The sequence below is a fragment of the Hylobates moloch genome, unplaced genomic scaffold (assembly GCF_009828535.3).
Source record: "Hylobates moloch isolate HMO894 unplaced genomic scaffold, HMol_V3 SCAFFOLD_2, whole genome shotgun sequence".
In the NCBI taxonomy this organism is placed as follows: domain Eukaryota; kingdom Metazoa; phylum Chordata; class Mammalia; order Primates; family Hylobatidae; genus Hylobates; species Hylobates moloch.
Genome location: NW_026652277.1, coordinates 104,777,351 through 104,800,497, shown reverse-complemented (window position 1 = coordinate 104,800,497; position 23,147 = coordinate 104,777,351). Strand labels below are relative to the sequence as shown.

General features: G+C 38.4%; 1 pseudogene; it reads left to right on the top strand.

The window, feature by feature from the left end:
* Positions 1-3,971: 3,971 nt before the first annotated feature.
* Positions 3,972-4,961, top strand: LOC116475571 (reticulocalbin-1-like; annotated as a pseudogene).
* Positions 4,962-23,147: the final 18,186 nt, after the last annotated feature.

The window sequence follows — 23,147 nt, the reverse complement described above, 5'->3', positions numbered from 1 at the left end:
TTTATGTAAATTAGCTTATTTACTTCCTATAGCAACCTTATGAAGAGGGTACTACTACTACCCACATTTTATAGGCGAAGAGACTAAAGCAAAGAGCAGTTCAGTAAACCTGCCCAAATTTGCAGAGCTAGGAAAGCATAGAGGTGGAATTTAAGCCCAGATAGCTTCTTCTGTCTTCACTGTTAACAACCATCATATTCCAGTGACAAAATAAGTGTGGGGACCAACTAGAGGAAGAGTCATTGTAGAACTAGGTTGGAGTGTTAGTGAGAATGTCTAGTAGATTTTTTTTTTTTTTTTGAGATGGAGTCTTGCTCTGTTGCCCAGGCTGGAGTGAAGTGGCGCCATCTTGCCTCACTGCAACATCCACCTCCCAGGTTCCAGTGATTCTGCCACCTCAGCCTCCCAAGTAGCTGGGATTACAGGCGCGTGCACCATGCTTGGCTAATGTTTGTATTTTTAGTAGAGACGGGGTTTCACCATGTTGGCCAGCCTGGTCTTGAACTCCTGGTCTCAAGTGATCCACCTGCCTTGGCCTCCCAAAGTGCTGGTATTACAGGCATGAGCCACTGTACCTGGCCCCTTTTGATGAAATGAAGGTTGATATTCTTGCCTGCTGAGTTTAGAGCTCAGAGACTGTTAAATCTGGAGTTGTGGCAGCCACTTGCTATCACATGGACACTGTGCCTGCTACCACCACAACAGAAGAAAAAGTCAGGGTGTGGAGAGAGGCCAAATTTCGAAAATAAGACTTGAGTCTTGAATCCAGTCATGTCCAAACTCTCTCTCTTACTCAAGGTTTTAGTTGTGTGAGCCAATAGATTCCTTTTAACAAACTTCATTTTTATTGGGTCCTTTGTCATTAAAAAATGTACTAACAAATACAGGGTAAGAGTTTGGAAGAGAAATAAGTTTGATTTCAACAAGTCGTGCTTGAGGTTGTTAGTAAAACAATAACTGGAGATGTTCCATAGATACTTGGGAATATAAACTAAATGAAAGATCACATGCGGAGATGCCTGTTCAGAGACTCCTTCAACAGTTAGAGTTGATTACAAAGAGGCTAATTGAACAATGAGTGTGAGTACACTCTACAACTCAGGTGGTTGTACAGTTGAGTGGAAAATCAAAGACGGAGCTCCAGGGAAGTGTTCTTAATATTTTCAAAATACATGTGCCTGGTCAATAACATTTTTAAGAAAATTTTCCAACGTAGGCTTAAGTAGTTGCAAAGTGTATAATTTCCTGCCTATTCTGACATTTTAAAGTAAAATGGTTATATCACTCTTTTAAATATATCATATGAAATCCAAAAGCTGTACCAATTTAATATTTATCATAAACCATTAAAAAATACATAAGCAAACTCTTCTTTAACACAGAAATGTGCATCGTCAGCTTTTTTCTTGAACTCATTTCAATTATATTTCCCTAAAGTATAATTTTACCCTAAAGTAATGTATTTTAATGCTTAGAAATCTTTAATAAATCATTTTATACTTCTCTGCCACAAGAATATGTATAAAAACTGAACCTAAGGCACTTTTATTTTCTGTGATTGTAGGGCTCTATGCTAAAAATGCTTTTCTAGACTGAGGTTTTAAAATTATTTTCAGTACCAATATACCAAAACAATGTATATATGTTATGATTTGTTAACTAATTATTAATATAAACCATTTTGGAAATGCATGTGGAGATAGCTGTTAGTTATATCATTGTCACCTCTATGCCACCTGCAGTGGTAACAATGATAATAGGAATAATAATAGTAGTAGTTAACATATATTGACATTTATTATGTGCCAGGCATTGTCTAAATCCTTTTCCTTTTAGTTTACTTACTCTTCACAGCAACACAATGATGTGGCGATTCTTACTACCCACATTTTAAGTCTGTCTGTGGATTACTATTACTTATGATTACTTATCACTAGAAGAAGATGGGATTTTCAGTATTGATTCTATTTTTTAATTTTAATGATGTACAATCTGAGAAATCTTTACTCCCACAAGTAACTAAGGGGAATAGAAGGTTTTATTGTGGCAGTATTATTCAATTTTTAAAACTTCGTTCAAGTTATGTGCTAAAAAATTGTATTTTTATTTTATTTATTATTTAATTTTTTGTTTATTTTTATTTATTTATTTATTTATTTTTTATTTTTTTATTATAATTTAGGTTTTAGGGTACATGTGCACAATGTGCAGGTTTGTTACATATGTATCCATGTGCCATGTTGATTTCCTGTACCCATTAACTTGTCATTTAGCATTAGGTATATCTCCTAATGCTGTCCCTCCCCCCTCCCCCACTCCACAACAGTCCCCGGAGTGTGATGTTCCCCTTCCTGTGTCCATGTGTTCTCATTTTTCAATTCCCACCTATGAGTGAGAACATGTGGTGTTTGGTTTTTTGTCCTTGCGATAGTTTACTGAGAATGATGATTTCCAGTTTCATCCATGTCCCTCACTCTGTTACTCAGGCTGGGGTACAATGGCACAATCACGGCTCACTGCAGTCTCAACCTGTCAGGCTCAAGCGATCCTCCAACCTCAGCTTCCTGAGTAGCTGGGACTAAAGGCAAATGCCACGATGCCTGGCTAATTTATATATATTTTTTGTACATATAGAGTTTCACCATGTTACTCAAGCTGGTCTCAAACTCCTGGGCTCAAGCAATCCGTCCACCTCGGCCTCCCGGAGCGTTGGGATTATAGGCATGAGCCACTGCGCCAGGCTGCATTTTTATTTTAAATTACCTAATTGACAACACAATTAGGTGCTCCTTCAATTATGTTGAAATCATGGAATTAGAAACTACCTAACTTGCAAATATATTTGTTGCTCAGTCATTAGAGTAATTTCATTTCTGGGAAGTCTCCCAAAGAGGCTTCACTAACAGTTATCAGATGATTATCAGTTCCTCTTACTCTTTCACTTAGAGGCATCTCAATACAGAAAATGCTAGGAAAATCTAAAAGTTGTTAGTTCGCCTTTGCAAATATAATATTTCACCTGATATGTGATTTACTTATTTTTGGTAAAATTCTTGGAGCTTCAGGGTTAGTTTATTCAATCTAGGAAAACATCCAACGTGTAAAATAATTGGCCAAACCAGTCGTTTTGCAAACCAATGAGCCAAATCATACTTCCCCCCCCCCTTTTTTTTTTTGAGAATGGGTATCACTCTGTTGCCCAGGCAGGAATGAAGAGGTGCAGCCTTAATCTCTCAGGCTCAAGCGATCCTCCCATCTCAGCGTTCTGAGCAGCTGGGCCTACAGGCATTTATTTATTTATTTTAGAAATGGAGTGTCACAATATTGCCTAGTCTGGTCTTGAACTCCTGGACTGAAGCAATCCTTCCACCTCAGCCTCCCAAAGTGCTAGGATTACAGGCATGAGTCACTGTGTGGAGATTCACGCTTACTTTTATCAGAATAAAAAAAAAGACTTCATTTTTGAATGAAATATATGAGTTAATATACATCCCAATAATTATAATCTTCCTTCCTAATTCTAAGACCAAGATAAATACTTAGGTAAGTCATGAAGCTTTGGCAGGAGTTTGTTACAGAATGAAATAACGGACTGCCACTTGTCTGAGTCTCTTTTCTTCACAGAAGAATCTATTGTTATGGGCAATGCATTTTGTGATTATGTGTAGAAGTTGGAAGAGATGAGGTTGTTGAGCAAAATTGCCATTTTTGCGGCCCCACTCAACCATACATCTATGGTTCACTATGGATAGAAATAGATTGGCTGCCCGCAGCTTCCCAGCCCAAGGCCCGGGGGGCGCGCACCTCTGCTCCGGAGCGGGGCGGACCTTGGCGGAGAGACTGGCGGGTCCCTTTCTCCGCGTTGGCGGCAGCCCCGCCGCCGCCGCCGCGCTCCGAGACCCCGAATTCCCGAGCTGCCGCTGTGGTCGCTCACTCGGCGCCTCCGTCCCGGCCGCCCTCTCCTCGGGACCATGGCGCGCGGTGGCCGCAGCCGCAGCCTGGGGCTCGTCCTGGGGCTGCTGCTGGCGCTGGTGCTGGCCTGCGGGAGCTGCGGGCCAAACCCACCGTGCGCAAGGAGCGCGTGGTGCGGCCTGACTCGGAGCTGGGCGAGCGGCTCCCAGAGGTCAACCAGAGCTTCCAGTACGGCCATGAAACCTTCCTGGGCAAGGAGGACTCTAAAACCTTTGACCAGCTCACCCCGGACAAGAGCAAGGAGAGGCTAGGGAAGATTGTTGATCGAATCAACAATGATGGAGGTGGCTTTGTCACTACTGAGGAGCTGAAAACCTGGATCAAACGGGTGCAGAAAAGATACATCTTCGATAATGTCGCCAAAGTCTGGCGGGATTAGGATAGGGACAAGGATGATAAAATTTACTAGGAAGAATACAAACAAGCCACCTATGACCTAGGAAACTCCGCGGAGTTTCATGATTCTTCAGATCATCACTTCTTTAAAAAGATGCTGCCACCTGACGAGAGAAGATTCAAAGCTGCAGACCTCGATGGTGCCCTGACAGCCGTTCGGGAGGAGTTCACTGCCTTTCTGCATCCTGAAGAGTTTGAGCATATGAAGGAAATTGTGGTTTTGGAAACCCTGGAGGACAATGACAACAACGGGGATGGGTTTTTGGATCAGGATGAATATATTGTGGATATGTTTTCCCATGAGGAAAATGGCTCTGAGCCAGACTGGGTTTTATCAGAACGGGAGCAATTTAACGAATTCCGGGATCTGAACAAGGACTGGAAGTTGGACAAAGACGAGATTCGCCACTGGATCCTCCCTCAAGATTATGATCATGCACAGGGTGAGGCCAGGCATCTAGTATATGAGTCAGACAAAAACAAGGATGAGAGGCTAGAGAGGAAATATTGGAGAACTGGAACATGTTTGTTGGAAGCCAAGCTACCAATTATGGGGAAGATCTCACAAAAAATCATGATGAGCTTTGATAGACACTCACCAGAATATGGCAGACTGTCATAGGCGTTGTTATTATCTTGGATGGTTGCTACAATTGTCTAATTTACAGCAGTTGTGTTCCTAAAAAAGCAAGTTTATACCTCAGATTGGGGTATAAAAATTTTTTCACTCAGTATTTACTGGAAAATGGACATCACTATTCTTTCAGTAAGATTTCTCTCAAAACACATGAAAACCTTGGTAAATTGCAGTTCTCTCTGGGGATATATTGGTACAACATGACTTTTTAAAAGTTTTTTTTTTTCAGCTGGGCGTTCTGGCTCAAGCCTGTAATCCCAGCACTTTGGGAGGCCGAGGCGGGCAGATAACGAGGTTAGGAGTTCAAGACCAGCCTGGCCAACACAGTGAAACCCCGTCTCTACTAAAAAAATACACACACACAAAAAATAGCCAGGCGTGGTGGTGGGCACCTGTAGTCCCAGCTACTTGGGGGGCTAAGGCAGGAGAATCACTTGAACCTGGGAGTTGGAGGTTGCAGTGGTCTGAGATCGTGCCATTGCACTCCAGCCTGGGTGACACAATGAGATTCTGTCTCAAAAACAAACAAACAAACAAACAAACCCACTTCTTTTTATTAATTTTTTTTAATTCAAACTCAAAGGGGAACAAAACTTGAAAAAGCTCTGTTCTTCAGAAGTTGGGTGGGTTGGGGGAGGCAGTAATATGAAGTGACTGCTATGTATTTTAACTACCAGATTTTGTATATTTGCCACTGTTAACGAGTTGGAAAGTGGAAATTCTGATCAAAAGTGTATCATCCTAGGTAAGCTTATTTCAGAATAAGTCTAATATTTCAGATTTTTCCTTCTCGACTTTATACTCTGAGCTGTTACTGTAAGTGGTGTGTATGAAACCTCCATGCATTTTCTAGGATGGACCTGCTAATATGCACAATAAATCCATGTCTTTGTTTTTCTACTAAAAAGCAATCAAGAAAGATAATGTGAAAAAGAAAGGAATTTAGAGGTAGGGAAAAAGATGAATGTCATACATTTGGAGAACTATAGGAAAATTATAAACACTAAATATACTTGAGAAAACTTTCTTGATATGCCAGTGAGGTAGGCCTGATCTTTGAAATAGTGAATAGGAATACAATGCATTTCCTTGATGATCACTGATTAGAAGGAGGTGGTGGGATCCTTGGGAAGCCAAATGTAGTAAAGTTCTGGATCATGTCCCATCCAGTCCAGTGAATCCATGACCCTCAGACCTCTCCCCTGAGAACAGCTTATACTATGGAATGAGGACAAGGTGATATTCTGAGCCATGGACTGAATTGGCAGACACAACCTGTACTTATTAAAATTTCACCTTGTAAGAAGGAGGTGAATGAAATAAAGGATCCCCCTTAGGATTTAAAAAAAAAAAGAGAGATAGGTTTAAGACAGAGAAAAGTGCTAAGATATACTGTGGGTTTATGGTGTCTTCATTAAAGATGTCTTCATCCCATTATCCTCAGCAAACTAACACAGGAACAGAGAACAAAATACCGCATGTTCTCACTTATAAGAGGGAGCTGAATGATGAGAATACATGGACACATGCCGGGGAACAATGCACACTGGGGCCTGTGGGGAGGGGGTTGGGGGGGGAGGAAGAGCATCAGGAAGAATAGATAGTGGATGCTGGGCTTAATACCTAGGTGATGGGATGATTTGTGAAGCAAACCACCATGGCACATGCTTACCTATGTAACAGTAAGCACACGTACATCCTGTACACGTACGCTGGAACTTAAAAGTTGAAGAAAAAGAAAAAAAAGGATGGCTTCATCAACACAGATATTTTGAATTCTCCCTATGTTTTCACTCTAGAATTTTCACTCTCAAGGCAATTCAATACAGTCAGTTTTGGAATGCATGAAAGACATATCTTTCTTTTGCAATTGAAAATGCAACTGTGAAAGGTGAGGGAAGATAGGAAGAAAGAACAGGCATATACTAGGTCAAGTTTTCTATAACTAATGTATGCTTTCTTATTAGTGAACTTTTTGTTTGTTTCTTTGCTTGTTTTTGAGATAGAGTCTCGCCCAGGCTGGAGTGCAGTGGTGCCATCTCGGCTCGCTGCAACCTCCACCTCCCAAGTTCAAGTGATTCTCCTGTCTCATCCTCCTGAGTAGCTGGGACTACAGGTGTGCACCACCAGCCCGGCTAATTTTTGTATTTTTAGTAGAGAGGACGTTTCACCACGTTGGCCAGGCTGGTCTCGAACTCTTGACCTCAATCAATCTGCCTGCCTCAGCCTCCCAAAGTGCTGGCATTACAGGCATGAGCCACCACATCTAGCCTTTTATTAGTAAACTTTGAAAGGTCAGTTGATACCTTGTGTGGTTCCAAAAAGGTTTTAACAGCTTAAAAAGCTACAAATAATAAAGCAAAATAAAATGAGGGAACCAGAGTAAATGTAACATCAGGGTTTAGGAACGCTTTTACACTGTTGGTGGGAATGTAAATTAGTTCAACAATTGTGGAAGGTAGTGTGATGATCCCTCAAGGATCTAGAGCCGGAAATACCATTTGACCCAGCAATCCCATTACTGGGTATATACCCAAAGGATTATAAATCATTCTACTATAAAGACACATGCACATGTAGGTTTATTGCAGCACTGTTCACAATAGCAAAGACTTGGAACCAACCCAAATGCCATCAATGATAGACTGGATAAAGGAAATATGGCATATATACACCATGCACTATTATGCAGCCATAAAACAGGATGAGTTCATGTCCTTTGCAGGGACATGGGTGAAGCCAGAAGCCATCATTCTCAGCAAACCAACACAGGAACAGAAAACCAAACACCGCATGTTCTCACTCATAAGTGGGAGCTGAACAATGAGAACACATGGACACAGGGAGGGGAACATCATACACCAGGGCCTGTCGGGGGTTGGGGGAAAGGGCAGGGAGAGCGTTAGGACAAATACCTAATGCATGCAGGGCTTAAAACCTAGATGAAGGGTTGATAGGTGTAGCAAACCACCATGGCACATGTATACCTATGTAACAAACCTGCACATTCTGCGCATGTATACCAGAACTTAAAGTAAAAAAAGAAAAAAGAAAAAAAAAGTAACATAAAGCTAAGAGCAAGATTGGAGCACAGAACATAGTGAGAGGCCCTTCATTCTCTTGTTAAGGTCAGGCCATAACTGTGAGTATGGTAGTCCCTCCTTATCCACGATTTCATTTTCCATGATTTCATTTACTACAGTCAATCATGATTTGAAAATATCCAATGGAAAATTTCAGAAATAATTCATGCATTTTAAATTGTAGGCTGTTCTGAGCAGTGTGGTGAAATCTCCTGCCATCACACTCTGTCTTGCCTGGGATGTGAATCATCCCTTTGTCCAACATAAACATGCTGTATATGCTACCTAGTCATTAGTCATTTAGTAGACCACTCAGGTATTAGTTAGGAATGACTGGGAGCACAGTTCAGAATCCTAATAAGGCAGCCACCTCACCTCTGCACAGAGATGCCTGTGGCAACACCTTTGCAGAGGGCAAGATTCTTCTCCAAAAGTAGTATGTGATGAGCTCTAAAACACAGATAAATGAGATCTCAGAAGGTCAAATTCCTTCACTCTAATCATGTCCACAATTATTTTACCTTGGAAAAACTTTTGAGCAACTATAATTGAACATTGGCTTTAGCCATAAAACTATTTCAGAAAAGGAACCACAGAGTGTATAACTTTAAGAAATATAATTTCCTGGTGAACATATTAAGTTAAAGTGTAAAATATTGATAATGAACTTATGGGGTTGTAAATTATGAACCAGTTTAATGTTGGGTAATAGTGAACAAAAATAATGAGTTTAATTCTAGAGTACTTGGTCTCTAGCTCTTTTTTTGGGAAGTAATGGGATAGGAAGTTGATCCTCTCTTAAAGCCAATCTTGGAGTATTTGAAATGGAGGCATGTCATCTACATATAAAAGAATATCTTCCTTATTTTCAGAGTAGGGTCACATATCTAAATCATAGTGTAAAATAATAAAGATAAAAATGTAAAAGAGTGAATATTACAGATTCCTATTTTGCCTCAATGGAAATTGTTAGCTGATACATGAAGAAACCACTTCCCCACCTCCAGAATAATGCTTAAGCAAATGCAAATATATACAGATTCTAAGTGGGCATCAAAAGCAAAACAAAACAAAATTTTAAAGTGAGTTGATTCACTGTGACCAATAATTCATTTTGCCCTCTAAGTCAAAGGACTAGAAGATAAATGAAAGCCTAGAAAATTATTATTTGATTTGTAACAGAGCCAGTAACACTTATCAATTGTTTCATTTGATCTTCCTGCATTTTCCAGCCCCCTTGTAGTTAGTAAGCTCATATGACTAGCTTTGGCCAATAAAATGAAAGCAAAATTGATCTTCAGACAGAGGTAGTAAAAAGTCTATGTATAATTTTCTAGTCTCTTTTTTCTCCTGATTGAGGAAGTTGTGTATTCCCCATGGGGCATCTACAAGTTGGTGGGCATTGGCTAACCTGGGTCTCTGAGTGACTACGTGGAGCAGAGACTTTTGCTGATCTGTGATAGACATGTATAATGAGCAAGAAATAAATTTTCACTATTGGCTGGGTGTGGTGGCTCATGCCTACAATCCCAGCACTTTGGGAAGCTGAGGTAGAAGGACTGCTTGAGCCTAGGAGTTCGAGACCAGCCTGGCCAACATAGTGAGATTCTGTCTCTACAAAAAATTAAAAAGTTAGCTGGGCATGGTGGCAAATGCTGTAGTCCTAGCTACTCAGGAGGCTGAGGTGAGAGGATTGCTTGAGCCTGGGAGTTCGAGGCTACAGTGAGCTGTGATCATGCCACCGTATTCCAGCCTGGGCTACAGAGCAAGACCTAGTCTCAAACAAAGCAAAGCAAAACAAACAAACAAACAAACAAACAAAAACTTTACTATGCTAAGCCACTGAGAATTCAGGATTGATTTGTTACTACAATATAACCCAGTCTATTCCAACTAATACCGTTTTTGTAATAGGTTTCTCCACAGGATAATAGGAGAGGTTAATAATGTTAATAAGGAAATAGCTTTATCTAAAGAATGCCTGATCCTCATGGTGAACCTCGGTTTGAGAATCCTAGCATTAGTTTAAAAAACATGGAGCTAGAATACACATTGGAAGAAAGATATAATAAGCTAGTAGGTTAAAAAATTCCCCTTTACAAAATGGGAATAAAGCATTTCTGGAATCTAAACTCACAGGTTTATGTGTGTAAAGTTAATAAAAGTAAACAAGGTAGCATGCATTCAAAGCAATGCTTAAGGCATACCAATTCTAAGTCAGAAAATGTTGAGCTATTCTTTAATTCATTTAGGTTGTGCTTTTAAAGTGAATATACCACATGTGAGAACAATGCTGATATCCAGTCAGAGAGCATCCCGGGAGGGAAAAATCTGAGTTTGGATTTAAACCTTTGTAAAATGAGGATAACATTTTCTATCTTTCAGGGTAGTTATGAGAAATAATTGTATCAACATGATACATACTAACTGCTTAGTCTATCTGAAGGAAAAACAAGCTTTTTCTTTTTTTCTTTCTGCTATACTGTCACACTCAACACAGAACATTTATGTGACCAGACGTGTGAGGGGTTTCCCCCGCAACATATCCAAGAGACACCAACTGGGTGTCCTGTGATTCAATTCAATTCTGACACTATCTATCTGGAGATCTTACAGGCTAAGAGCTCAGCCCACACTTCAGATGCCAATTATAAGCAATAGGTTATCATGTACACTTCTGACCAACTTTGTATAAACTGAGGTTCCCATGCTTCTCCTCCTTGGGTTTAATTAATTTGCTTGGATGTGTCAACCTAAATAACACACAAAAAGAGGCTCTCTTAGAGAAAAAGATATTTATGTGGGGATAGAGCATTGTAATGGGAATATGCATGCCATAGTAAATTATGTGCATATTCAAGGAAGTAAAGGAAGACAAAGGTTTTTAAAGTAAAAAAAATGAGGATTACATCATTGTTTTGAAATAATTATACTTAGCTAGCAGGATCAATGACAAGGGTGACACCAGTCTGAGGTTGAACAAGCAGTTGCTGGGCAGATGTCCTTGCAGAAGCCTTTTCTTGTGTATGGTTGTGATGGTCTTTATGCAAAGAGGTAGTTTTTGCAAAGTCTTTTGTGATAGCTTTTGTTATCAGATATAAAAGCATGAAAACCTCTCTTCATGGCTCTATTTGTCAGGCTTTTTGTTTGTTTAAACGTTAGTGACTTCATTTTGATTCTGATAACTTTCACATTTCCTCCTTTTGGTCAAGATCTTTGTCCAAAAGCATCACTGATCAATCATCCTGTAGGTAGGTCTTAATGTCCCTTGGTGCTGGGATAAACCTGTCCTGGTTGTGGGGAGTGATTGGTGACTAGGAGTCAGTGTCAAAATGCTTTTAGCCATGTTTTAGCAATAAAGAAGATTTGAAGGGAGTGGCTGTCAGGTTAAGTCTACCAGGAATCCATTATTAAGTCTAATTTTGTCTTTTCTGTAGCATTTTGTTATCACCTCAAAGTGCTGAGCCTTCTTTTTTTGTTAGGAGTTGTACTTCTGCAAAAATTTATCAAGTAACAGACACAAAGTTTAAAAAGGGAACATACAAAGTAAAATTAATAGTAATATGACAGTTTTAGTTTGCATAATGATTTTGAGCCGTGAACCTAGGCTTAAAGATAACGAATTGAATACATCAAATTACCATAGAGAATTAAGTGAGACCTGTTGTAACCATGTGGCCTGTTTTCTTATTTTGTGTACATGGGTCTCAACTTTTCCAGAGAAATTTATCCAGGTATAGCCTGTAGTATTGGCAATAGCACAGACATTTTCTTATTTAACCAATGAATTGGTTAAAATTCTTAGAATAGTTTCTGTTAAGTTACTAGCAGAAGGTATTGATTGTAAAATTTCAATTACACTATTATCCTGCCAAGTAAAAAGGTAGGCATTAAGTGGGATAAGACTCTCATTGTGATATAAAGTTTTATTCCAACATCTTGGGGGAAATCTGTCTATAGTATGAAAATGTCAGCTTCTCTGGCTTTGCAGTTTGAATGTGTCTGATCATAACTTTGGGTGATTTGTTGAACTTTGGTGTGGCCCATCGATCAGACAGGAGGCTTGCTTTCTGAAATTCATCTAGTTTCAGCTTATAGGGATTTAGGAAAAGAAAAGTTTTCTGTGTTTGTTTTTAGTTGGAAAGTTGTAGCCTAATATTGAAGGAAATGAGGAGAATTCAGGATCTACTCAAGTCTACAGGTAGCCGAAAACAACCTGAAAACAATGCACAGAGCTACAATCTAGTAACAAGTTTATTATAGTTTTTCTTTAGAAACATACCTTTTTCTCTGTGCATTGATTATATAGGGGTTTTAGACTTAAAAACTTCTTGATGCTAGGAAGCCAAACCAAAGCAGACTTTAGATTTTACTTACAGTCTTAAGATTATTTGGCCTTCCATGAAGTGATAATCTTAACTACTGTAAAATTGTGAACTCTAGAAACCAGATGTTTTATTCACCTTCTTAAATATGACATTTTAGCCAAAGCCTTGGTAGTAAAACCAATGTTTCCAATTGTATCCTGCTTATAAGGAGAGGACAGTTCTTTTTTATTGAACTTATGGAAACAATCATATGATAAAAAAATAAGAATACTTATGAATAGTTTCTAAATTTTGGAGTAATTAGATGGGAGAGAAAGCAAGTGCTTCCATCTTTGTTCACAAAAGTCTACTTCACCAAATTATTGTAAACTATAGATAGCTTATGAAAAAAAGCTTCCTTAAATTTGAAAACAAAATATTTAAGTGAAGAACCAAAAGTGTTTTAAATAAACATCATAAAAACATTATTTTGATCAGTTAATTAATTAATTTTATGTAATTAATTTTTTGTTTCGCTTGATCTTGAGTAGGAGTTTTATGAACCCATCAATCTCTTTATTAGAGTTCTGGAAATATGTTTTCAGTCCAACGATTTTAAAGTTATCAGAAATCTGTGCTCAAGAGTGCTTGTTAGAGTCTTTTCCATAAAAAGCAAGTTTGGACTATCATTGGTTGCAAATGCTTTTAGAGAATAATTCAAAACAATAACCATGGATGACAAATATTTAGAATATCCACGGTTAAAATTTCATAAAAGTTCCCTATAATGAGGAAATTTAGATATTCCAATTACCTGCAGCATTTTAAGATGATAACCAGTATCACGACTGACAATCACGTCAGGAACATCAGACTTTTATAAATTTCATATAATCTTTAGAATACTCAAATTAATAATATACCCTACAAATAAAACTTTTAAAAAGATTTAACATAACCAGATTATTACTGACAACATATTAGATTCTCATGAATTTACATAATTTTTTTTTTTTTGAGACAGAGTCTCACTCTGTCACCCAGGCTGGAGTACAATGGCGGGATCTCGGCTCACTGTAACCTCTGCCTCCCCGGTTCAAGTGATTCTCCTGCCTCAGCCTCCTGAGTAGCTGGGATTACAGGCGCGCCACCACGCCTGGCTAACTTTTGTATTTTTTACTAGAGATGGGGTTTCACCATGTTGGCCAGGCTGGTCTCAAACTCCTGACCTCAGGTGATCTGCCCGCCTTGGCTTCCCAAAGTGCTGGGATTACAGGTGTGAGCCACTGTGCCCAGCCTGAATTTACATAATTTTTGAAACATAACCATAAATGTAAATGAAAGAAGATCTAGTATCACTTATCATTTGACGATGCCTCCCATTCAATTTACCAAGTAAGCCTAATCATTTACTATGTCTACAAATGAGAGATACATTCTTTGATGCTTTCCAGGGACCCAACTGGAAAATCCCAAAGTTAATTATAGGCCAAAAAGACTTAATTTAGGATTTTGATCCTGGGGAACCCTGCCAGAGATGTCAAAATGTTCACAACACTTGATCAAAACAGTCACAGGTCACTGTAAAATAATACTTATTCATTTAACTAGAGTAATAACCAAAAGAATTCAAAAGCAATACAGAAAGTTGCATGGCTCTGAAACCCTTACCCTTTTAAAGTTCAGTTTTCCTAAGAAATCACAAACCTTAGCTGGGCATGGTGGCTTATACCTATAATCTGGAAGGCCAAAGCAGGAGGATTGCTTGAGCTCTGGAGTTAGAGACCAGCCTGGTCAACATAGTGAGACCTCATCTCTGAAAACAAAACAGAACAAAAACAAAAACAAACAAACAAAAAAACAGCCTGGTGTGGTGGTGGTGGTGTGTGCCTGTAGTCCCAGCTATTTAGGAGGCTGAGGTGGGAGAATCACTTGAGCCCAGGAGATCAAGGCTGCAGTGAGCCATAATCATGCCACTGTACTGCAGCCTGGGTGAAAGAATGAGACTCTGTCTCAATAACATAAAAAACAAACAAACAAAAAGAATAAAGACAAAGACAATACAGGAAAATATCTTCATAAAACTTAAAATATTTGTTTTTGTTTTTTTTTAGGCCACTACCAAAAAGGTAAAGAAAAACATCCTGTGGTGTGATTGCTTCTACTTATGGGAAGCCCACTTAGATGACCTGGAAATCAAACCTGATGAAAAGTGCACTTGACTTTAATCAGACACAGGAAGAATGTGTCCAGAATTACGTGTGTACCCTACATTATAGAGTAATGTAGACAAAAAGCTAATACCTTAAGGAGGCAAATAGAGTAACAACATAGGAAGTTTCCTAGTTATATGGAACAATTCAAACACATCAAGAAAAGCCAAGAGTGCAGAATCAAGTTATACTGGAGGAAAATATTGCTTTTCCGGGACTTCAGGGTAAGCATTTTAGTGTCAGGCTATAACAGCAGAATAAGAACCAGAGGAAAAAAAAAAAAGTTAATGACAGTTAACAAAAAAGTTGAAGGAGAGAGTTATCACCTGAGCCAAGCAAAACAATATACCTGTTGAAGGGGAAAAAAACTAAAGGTAATGATGTATGACCTGCAAATCACATGCAGCAAGGTACAGGAAAAGTTGAACTTCTGAGATATAAATCTGAGATGCTTCCAAAATTTTTTTACCTTAATAAATAAAATAAGCATTCCGAATAACAAAGACAGTATTTTCATCTGAAACTAGAGAAATTAAAACATCTCAGAAAGAAACCTGGCAGAAATACAAACTGTCTATAGTTTAGAAGATGCCTGTTAAAGAAACAGATTTCAGAATTAATCAAAACCTCTTTTAATTTTACTAAGAGCAAATCAATACTTTGAGGAAACCTTGTTGTTCTAACATAGGGGGACTAAATTTTTTGTTTTCTATTAGTGTATGGTTACCATCAAAGCTCAATCTACGGAAAGACTTCTAAATAATTCCTTTCTAATTAATTATAGCCAATTAGATTACACACAAATTAAAAAAATAAGGCGCAGTGGCTCACGCCTGTAATCCCAGCACTTCAGGAGGCTGAGGCGGGTGGATCACCAGGTCAGGAGATCGAAACCATCCTGTCCAACATGGTGAAATCCTGTCTCTACTAAAGTACAAAAAATTAGCTGGGAATGGTGGTGCGCGCCTGTTGTCCCAGCTACTCGGGAGGCTGAGGCATGGGAATCCCTTGAACCCAAGAGGTGGAGATTACAGTGAGCCAAGATCACACCACTGCACTCCAGCCTGGTGACAGAGCGAGACTCCGGCTCAAAAATAAACAAATAAATAAATAAATAAATAAATGAATTCCCCCTGCATGAACCTTATTATGACTTACTCAGATGACTGATGACATGCTTGGATTTTCTGCTTTGTTCTACACTTCCTCTTTCTTAGATGACCAGTCATTTTATTTTAGGACAAACATTTACTACACAAAAATCTTCCTTGTACAAAATGATTCTCTCTTCTTTTTAACTTTTATTACCAAAAATACATCTTCATATCCAAAACTTTCTTCACGTCTCTCTCCTACTTATTGACTCCTTTCTACCTTGTTTCCATTTATTTCCTATATCCAGAGTTTGGATATAGGAGACTATTTAAATAGCCTGTGAATTAGACAAAATTATTCTTTTTTCCTTCAAAAAAGAAAATATTTTATGCCTTTCTTATAATTTTTCTTATTAAAATGCATTTTACTTTTTGGGTACACTTTATGTACAGATTTAATGTATATACAGAACTATATACATTAAATAGAATTTTAACTTAGTAACTTTAATTTTTAGCAACCAATTTTGAACTGTCACATCAGTATTTTTGAGATAAGAATTATCTTATAATTTTTAGAAATATCTTTCTCCCCATAACATAATTTTTTAGGTATGATACACCCAAATATATTTAATCTTTCAATAAAGTTGAAGAAGCTAAGAATAAACTTATTCATGTCCAGCAATTTGTTTCAGTTTTTAAAAATCTTATTTGGAAATGACCCAGACATTCAGTGACTGTTTCTTAATTCAGCATAACTTTAAGATTTCAAATTACATAAAAGTTCTCCTGAGTAGCTGAGACTACAGGCACACACCATCATGCCTGACTATTTTTGATGCTTATTCCAGTTACATTTACCTAATGTATTTATTTTTTAACAGTTTTCCTAGATTACTTATGAAAACCGAGATATTAGACAAAGCTAGTCATCATTTCAAGCTTTTTCCCTGTTAAACATTTTTTTTTTTTTGACGCAGTGTCTCACTCTGTTGCCCAGGCTGGAGTGCAGAGGTACGATCAAGGCTCACAGCAACCTCTGCCTTCTGGGCTCAAGTGATCCTCCCACCTCAGCCTCCTGGGTAGCTGGGACTACAGGCATGCATGCATCACTATGTCTGGCTGATTTTTGTATTTTTTGTAGAGACAAGGTTTCACCAGGTTACCCAGGCTGGTCTCAAACTCCTGGGCTCAAGCAACCCACCTGCCTCGGCCTCTCAGTGCTGAGATTACAGGTGTGCACCACCGTGCCTGGTCCGTTAACCATTTTTATAGCCATGAATATTAAGTGTTCATCTAAGTAAGAAACTTAAAATAAAATATATGGACCCTTTGCTGATAACTCAGAAGATACAGCTTTTTTCATTAAACCAACTGTGTTAGTCTATTTTCACACTGCTGATAGACATACCTGAGACTGGGCAATCTACAAAAGAAAGAGGTTTACTGGACTCACAGTTCCACGTGGTGGAGGAGACCTCACAATCATAACAGAAGGTGAAAGGCATGTCTCCCATGGCAGCAGACCAGAGAAGAGAGCTTATGCAGGGAAACTCCCATTTTTAAAACCATCGGATCTCATGATACTTATTCATTGTCATGAGAACAGCATGGGAAAGACACCCCCATGATTCAATTATCTCCTGTCAGGTCCCTCCCACAACACCTGGGAATTATGGGAGCTACAAGATGAGATTTGGGTGGGGACACAGAGCCAAACTATATGACCAACAAAATCAAAGTGGTCTTACTCACCAGAAAATCTCAAAAACAGATCATTCTGTTTTCAGCTGGGTTTATAGTTTTACAATCTTTGTGTCAAACCCTAACACCTTAAAATGTCTATTGGTGACAAATGTAAAACAATGTGACCTGTAAATCCACCAAAAATGTATGCTGACAATTTTGAAGACATTTCTATTTTTATTTTACTAATAATTTTAAAACCAGCTTATTTATTGAAGATTTACTTAAGTCACATGAACTAAAAAGCATTAGGGTTAATTATTACTTGTATGAGTGCATACTTATCTAAGCCAATCTGAATAGAATTCCTTAAGGGATTTCTGGTTGACTATGCCAGATTTTTACCATGTGGATACAACATATAACATAACATATGGACATATGTGTAAACACACCGAAACACATATACACACATAAGAATCTTATAACTTTCATTGTAGAATTCTAGTCATGAGGTAGCAGTACAGACTCACTGGTTTATAAAAGACAGTTGGATCTCAATTATGTTTCTGACAAAGTTGGGACCTATTCACATGACTAAACTTTATTTGCCCCAATAGATAATCTAATAAAGACTGTGGACCAAAATTTTGGGTAAAGCAGTTTCCATGGCAGTTTGATTTTTAAGAAACCCAATTCACCCATTTTTCTTTTCAGTTTCACCTGAACTTAGGGTTAAATTTTCAATGTCTACAATTTAGGCAGGACTGGCTGAATTGTATAAGAATAACAAAATCTCCAAGTAGCTTTGAACTATGAAGGAAGATCCCCTTTCTCACTTCTCTCTAGCAAACTCCAACTCATTTCTCAAGGTCCAACTCCGAAGTTCCCTCTCCTGTGAAGTCTTCTCTGAGAGTCTCCTTTACCCCCTTTCTTCTCTATCACATTCCACTTTTTCAGAACTTAATTGCTCTATCCTGTGTGTTCCCATAATCCTTTAAGCATTCTTCCCTTGGTGTCATGATATGATATGAAGCCATGGTATGTTGTATTTGGTTGTTTTTCTTCATGTATGCTTAACTACCTGCCTTGAAGATGAATTCCTTGAGAACATGACATGCTTCAATCTGTGTTATGTACTATGCTAGATAAAGAATATGCAGTGAGGCTGGGTGCGGTGGCTCACCCCGTAGTTCCAGCATTTTGGGAGGCTGAGGCGGGTGGATCATTTGAGGTCAGGAGTTTGAGACCAGCCTGGCCAACATGGCGAAACCCCATCTCTACTGAAAACACAAAGATTAGCTGGGCATGGTAGCCTGCGCCTGTAATCTCAGCTATTCAGGAGGCCAAAGGCAAGAGAATCACTTGAACTAGGGAGGCGAGGTTGCAGTGAGCCAAGTTCGCACCGTTGCACTACAGCATGGGTGCCAGAGCGAGACTCCATCCCAAAAAACAAAACAAAACAAAACATGAAAACAAAAACAAGAAACAAAAAAAATTCTTTACTCCAAAGGAGCTAACAGTCCAATGAGAGGCAGAGCAGTAAATTCCAGCAGTGTGTGATGAGGACTATGGCAGGGGCGTGGGAAATACAGCAGGAGCATTTATAGAGTCACTTCACTTAGAAGGAGTGAGCAGGCCAGGGATGCATCAGAAAGTTGATACTTAAGCTGAATCTTAGAGATTAATAAGAGTTCTTGGACAGACAAGAGAAAGAACATTCCAGGCAAGGTCACAGAGTCATGAGAGAATATGGTAGATCCAGTACACTATGAACCGTGTGATATTATTCAAACAAAAAGTTTATGTTGGGGCCAGATGAGAGATGAGGTTAGAGAGAATTTTAAGGGCAAAATTGAAAAAATCTTAAGGGTTATGCTAGAAAGTGAAGATTCCATTTCCAAAAGTAATTGCGAAGTGCCTGGCATAGAATATTGACCATTGCATCGCTGATCGTTTTGAGGGAGAGACTGCTCACAGTCGATACAGAAATCAAAAGGCATGGTCACAGAATTGATGGTTGGCATTGAGACTGTTACACTGACATCTTTGCTTTGGGAGAGAAAAATCAGTATTGAAGCCCTAAATTTTCTGTGTTTTTAAAATTCAAAGATCAAAGACATAAATATGAGTGGGAAGCTGTATATAAAAGAAAAGATGAGTAAAATTGGAAAGCTTGGAAGTAATATACACTTATTACTTACTTAGGGCTCTTCTGCATTCGTAGTAAACTAATTGCTAGTAGCAGGGTTCTTAGCCTGGGTTATATTGATCTTTTTGAGGTTCTGAAAACATCTTGAAATTCTAGGCAAAGTTTTGAGCATATGTATGTTTGCTTATTTTCCTGGGGAGAGGGGTTTGGGATTTTTCCTAGGTTTAATAGAGTTCTTGGCCCCAAAAAGATCAAAATCCACTGGGCTCTAGCATATACAACTAGAACAAAAGGACAAAGAAGCAATATTGTTTAGACATTGCATGGTAGATAGTCACGTAGGAATTTCTTTTTGGGGAATGTAGAGTTAGCAGGTAAAACAACATTCAATGCTATAGTAAACAATCCTCCAAATGAAGCGGCTTATGATAATAGCACCTGATTTCTTACTCAATTTGAAGATCAATGCAGTGAGTGGTGGAGGGTAGGTGGGGAGGTGTGGGGTTGTGTATCATAGTGTGTAGGAGGGTCTGATGTGCATAGTCCTTTAAAGATAGGCCTCCTTCCATCCTGTGGCTATGCCATCTTCAACATGACACCTCAAAGGCGTGCTGGCATCCTCCGTAGCATCCAGGGGAAAAGGGAGAGCCGGTGGGGAAGGCACATTCCTTTAAAATGCCTTGATGGGGCAATGGCACTTCCCTTCTCACATTCCATTCACAAGAACTGATCATATGGTCCCACTTCTAGGTGTAAGGGAGATGTAAAATGTAGTTTATCTAGGTACACAAGAAGAGGAACTAGTGTATTTTGCTAGTGTATTTAGCAAATACACTTTGTATTTGGTAAATATCTGGCTAGCTTCTGTCATGGGGAATTTGAAAAACTGCTTGAATCCTTATCTGCTGGTTATGGTTTCGGTCTAGCTCTAAATGGAAAAGAGAGATTGAACTAGATATCCTCTATTAAAGATCTTCCTATGGTTGTGTGTAAGGGGTTTTGAAAAATGTGTCCTTTGCTTAAAAAATGTATTAGGTCAAGAGCACAACTTCAAGAATTCTCTGATTCGTCAACAGCCTCAAAAACAGTCATCCAACCAATAACTCATATAGAATGTAAGATAGGGCTCTAAGACTTTCACATGAAGAAAAAGATTTCTCCCTTATATTCCTTTATACACTGAAGATATCCAGCAGTCTTTTGAGGCCTAGCACATTTTATCGTCAAATAAGATTCACTTTCTGCTTTTATTCTGATTAGCTTCCTTCTAAAGTACTAATCCAGAAACTCGTTAACTCAAACTGCAGAACTAGTCAATTCCAGAGGGGAACACAAAGATCAACTTATGTAGATCATCTAAGAACTAGAGCTTATTAAAATGCTTTACTTTTGAAAGACATTTTCAAGTGACTACTTTAATCATATAGAATTTTGCTAATTAAACAGCCAATTTAAATGCCAACTCTACTAACTGGATTTTGAGTTACAGTTAATTTTAATTATTTCTGTTCTATAAAAATATACATAAGAGCTTTTTAATTTTAATTCCACTTTTTATGCAGCAGTTAACTCACCCACACAGTCAGCTCTAATAGTTGCGAAAACAGAAATAAGTGGTAGCTGAAGGTATAGTTTCCCAGTTTTAAGCTTTTTTAAAAAATGTATTTTTTGAATTGTATAGAATAAATTCTTCCATTTCATGTATCCTACCAGTATCACAAAGGCAAAGCAGACAGTGTGGTCTGTATTAATGTAATCCTGGTCAAATTCTGACTTTAAGTAGTCTTTTTCTGACTTTAGTTTTATTTCCTCATTAAAAGAGTCCTTCCTTTTCCTCTTGATTGCTAAATCAGTTTTCTGGCTCTGTCTTCATGCCCTTATTTTAAAAATGTTTTGAACACTTACTACTTATCTGTGTGATCTTAAGCAAATCCCCATCCACTGTAGAGCCTTATCTGCAATATAGGAGTAGTCTCATAGGTTTGTTGAGAAGGCCTCAAACCAGATGATGAATAGTAGAGTGCTTTCAAATCTTTCAAGGGCTCTAGAAATGCAAGCTACCATTATCAATGTAACCACCAATAACCCAAATAGGTAGAATAGATACTATAAAGTTTGGAGAAGGAGGAAAGTATGACTCAAAGAATCTTACTGGGGTGAGAAATCAGAGTGCGGGGGCAGAACTTTCCTGGGTCGTGGTGTAAGAGGGGGATTTAAATATGTGGAGAGGAAAAGAAAGGGCACCTCAGACAGAGCTATATGATGTGTCCTGAAGGAAATGCACACAAGGGGATGAATAATTCAAGTTCATTGTCTCTGAAGCAGTTTGTTAACCTGAGTATAGTGAGGAATAAACTTAGAAAGTAGATTAGGATCAGCAGAGGAAGTCTTTTTATTGATAAAGACCTCAAGTTGATTTTCGATTAGAACACAATGGGATGAGGTTGATATTTTCAGAAGACTCATCTGGCAAGAAAGGAGAGTGACCAGAGGCACTAAGACCAGTGAGAGGTGTGGCATGCCAATCCTGATGAGAAAAAAAAATAAAAGCTTAAACCATGTGAGAACAAAGAAGTAAGAAGGAATGATATAAACGAGAAGTAAAAAACCACTATTATCATCATCATCTACTTTTGCAACCATCAAAACCACAAAATCCATGGCATTACAAGAGAGCATCATGGATTTGGTGGACAGGTAAGGGGAGCAGTCAAGAAGGTCTTCAAGCTTTAGAGTTTCGGTGACTAGGAAAAAGACATCAACAACCATGATGGTACTCTTGAGGGAGAGAGGGATGCAGACTTTAGTTTTGGACGTGATAGTTTAAGGTGGAGGCTATAGATGCAAGTGAAAAGTTCAGGACTCCGTGGCTTGCCACTTCTCGCTTTGAATGTTATGCCCTTTTAATATTGAACTGCTTGCAGTCTCTTGTGCAAACCACACTCTCATACTTGCATGCCTTTTTATCTTGCTATTACCACTAATTAGAATACCCTCTTGTCTTCATTTTTATTTTTTTAAAGCCAGGCCTACTGATACATAATCTATATACAGTAAAATCTATCATTTCTAGACACAGACACAGGTTTTGAGTATCAACAAAAATATACAAGCATGTAACTGCCACTTACTCAAGGTATAGAAAACTTCTTTTGTGCACCTTTGTAGTCAATCTTCTCACCCTATTCCCAAACCACTAATTGATCTCTTTCTATAGTTTTGCCTCTTCCAGAATGCCATATAAATGTAATCATACTGTTAGCTTTTTGTGTTTAGCTTCATTCACAGTGTAATTATTTTGAGATTCATCCACAGTGATGAACATATCAGTAGTCTGTTTCTTTTTATTGCTGAATAGCATTCCTTTGTACCAATGTGCTATACTTTATATCCACTTTCACTAGTTGAAGAACAATTGAATTACAGTTGGCCCTTGAAAAACACAGATTTGAACTACATGAGTCCACTTAAACATGAGTTTTATTCCACCCCTGTCACCTTGAGATAGCAAGACCAACCCTTCCTCTTTACCCTCTTTCCCAACCTACTCAATGTGAAGATAATAAAGATGAAGACCTTAAATGACGATCCACTGCCACTTAAT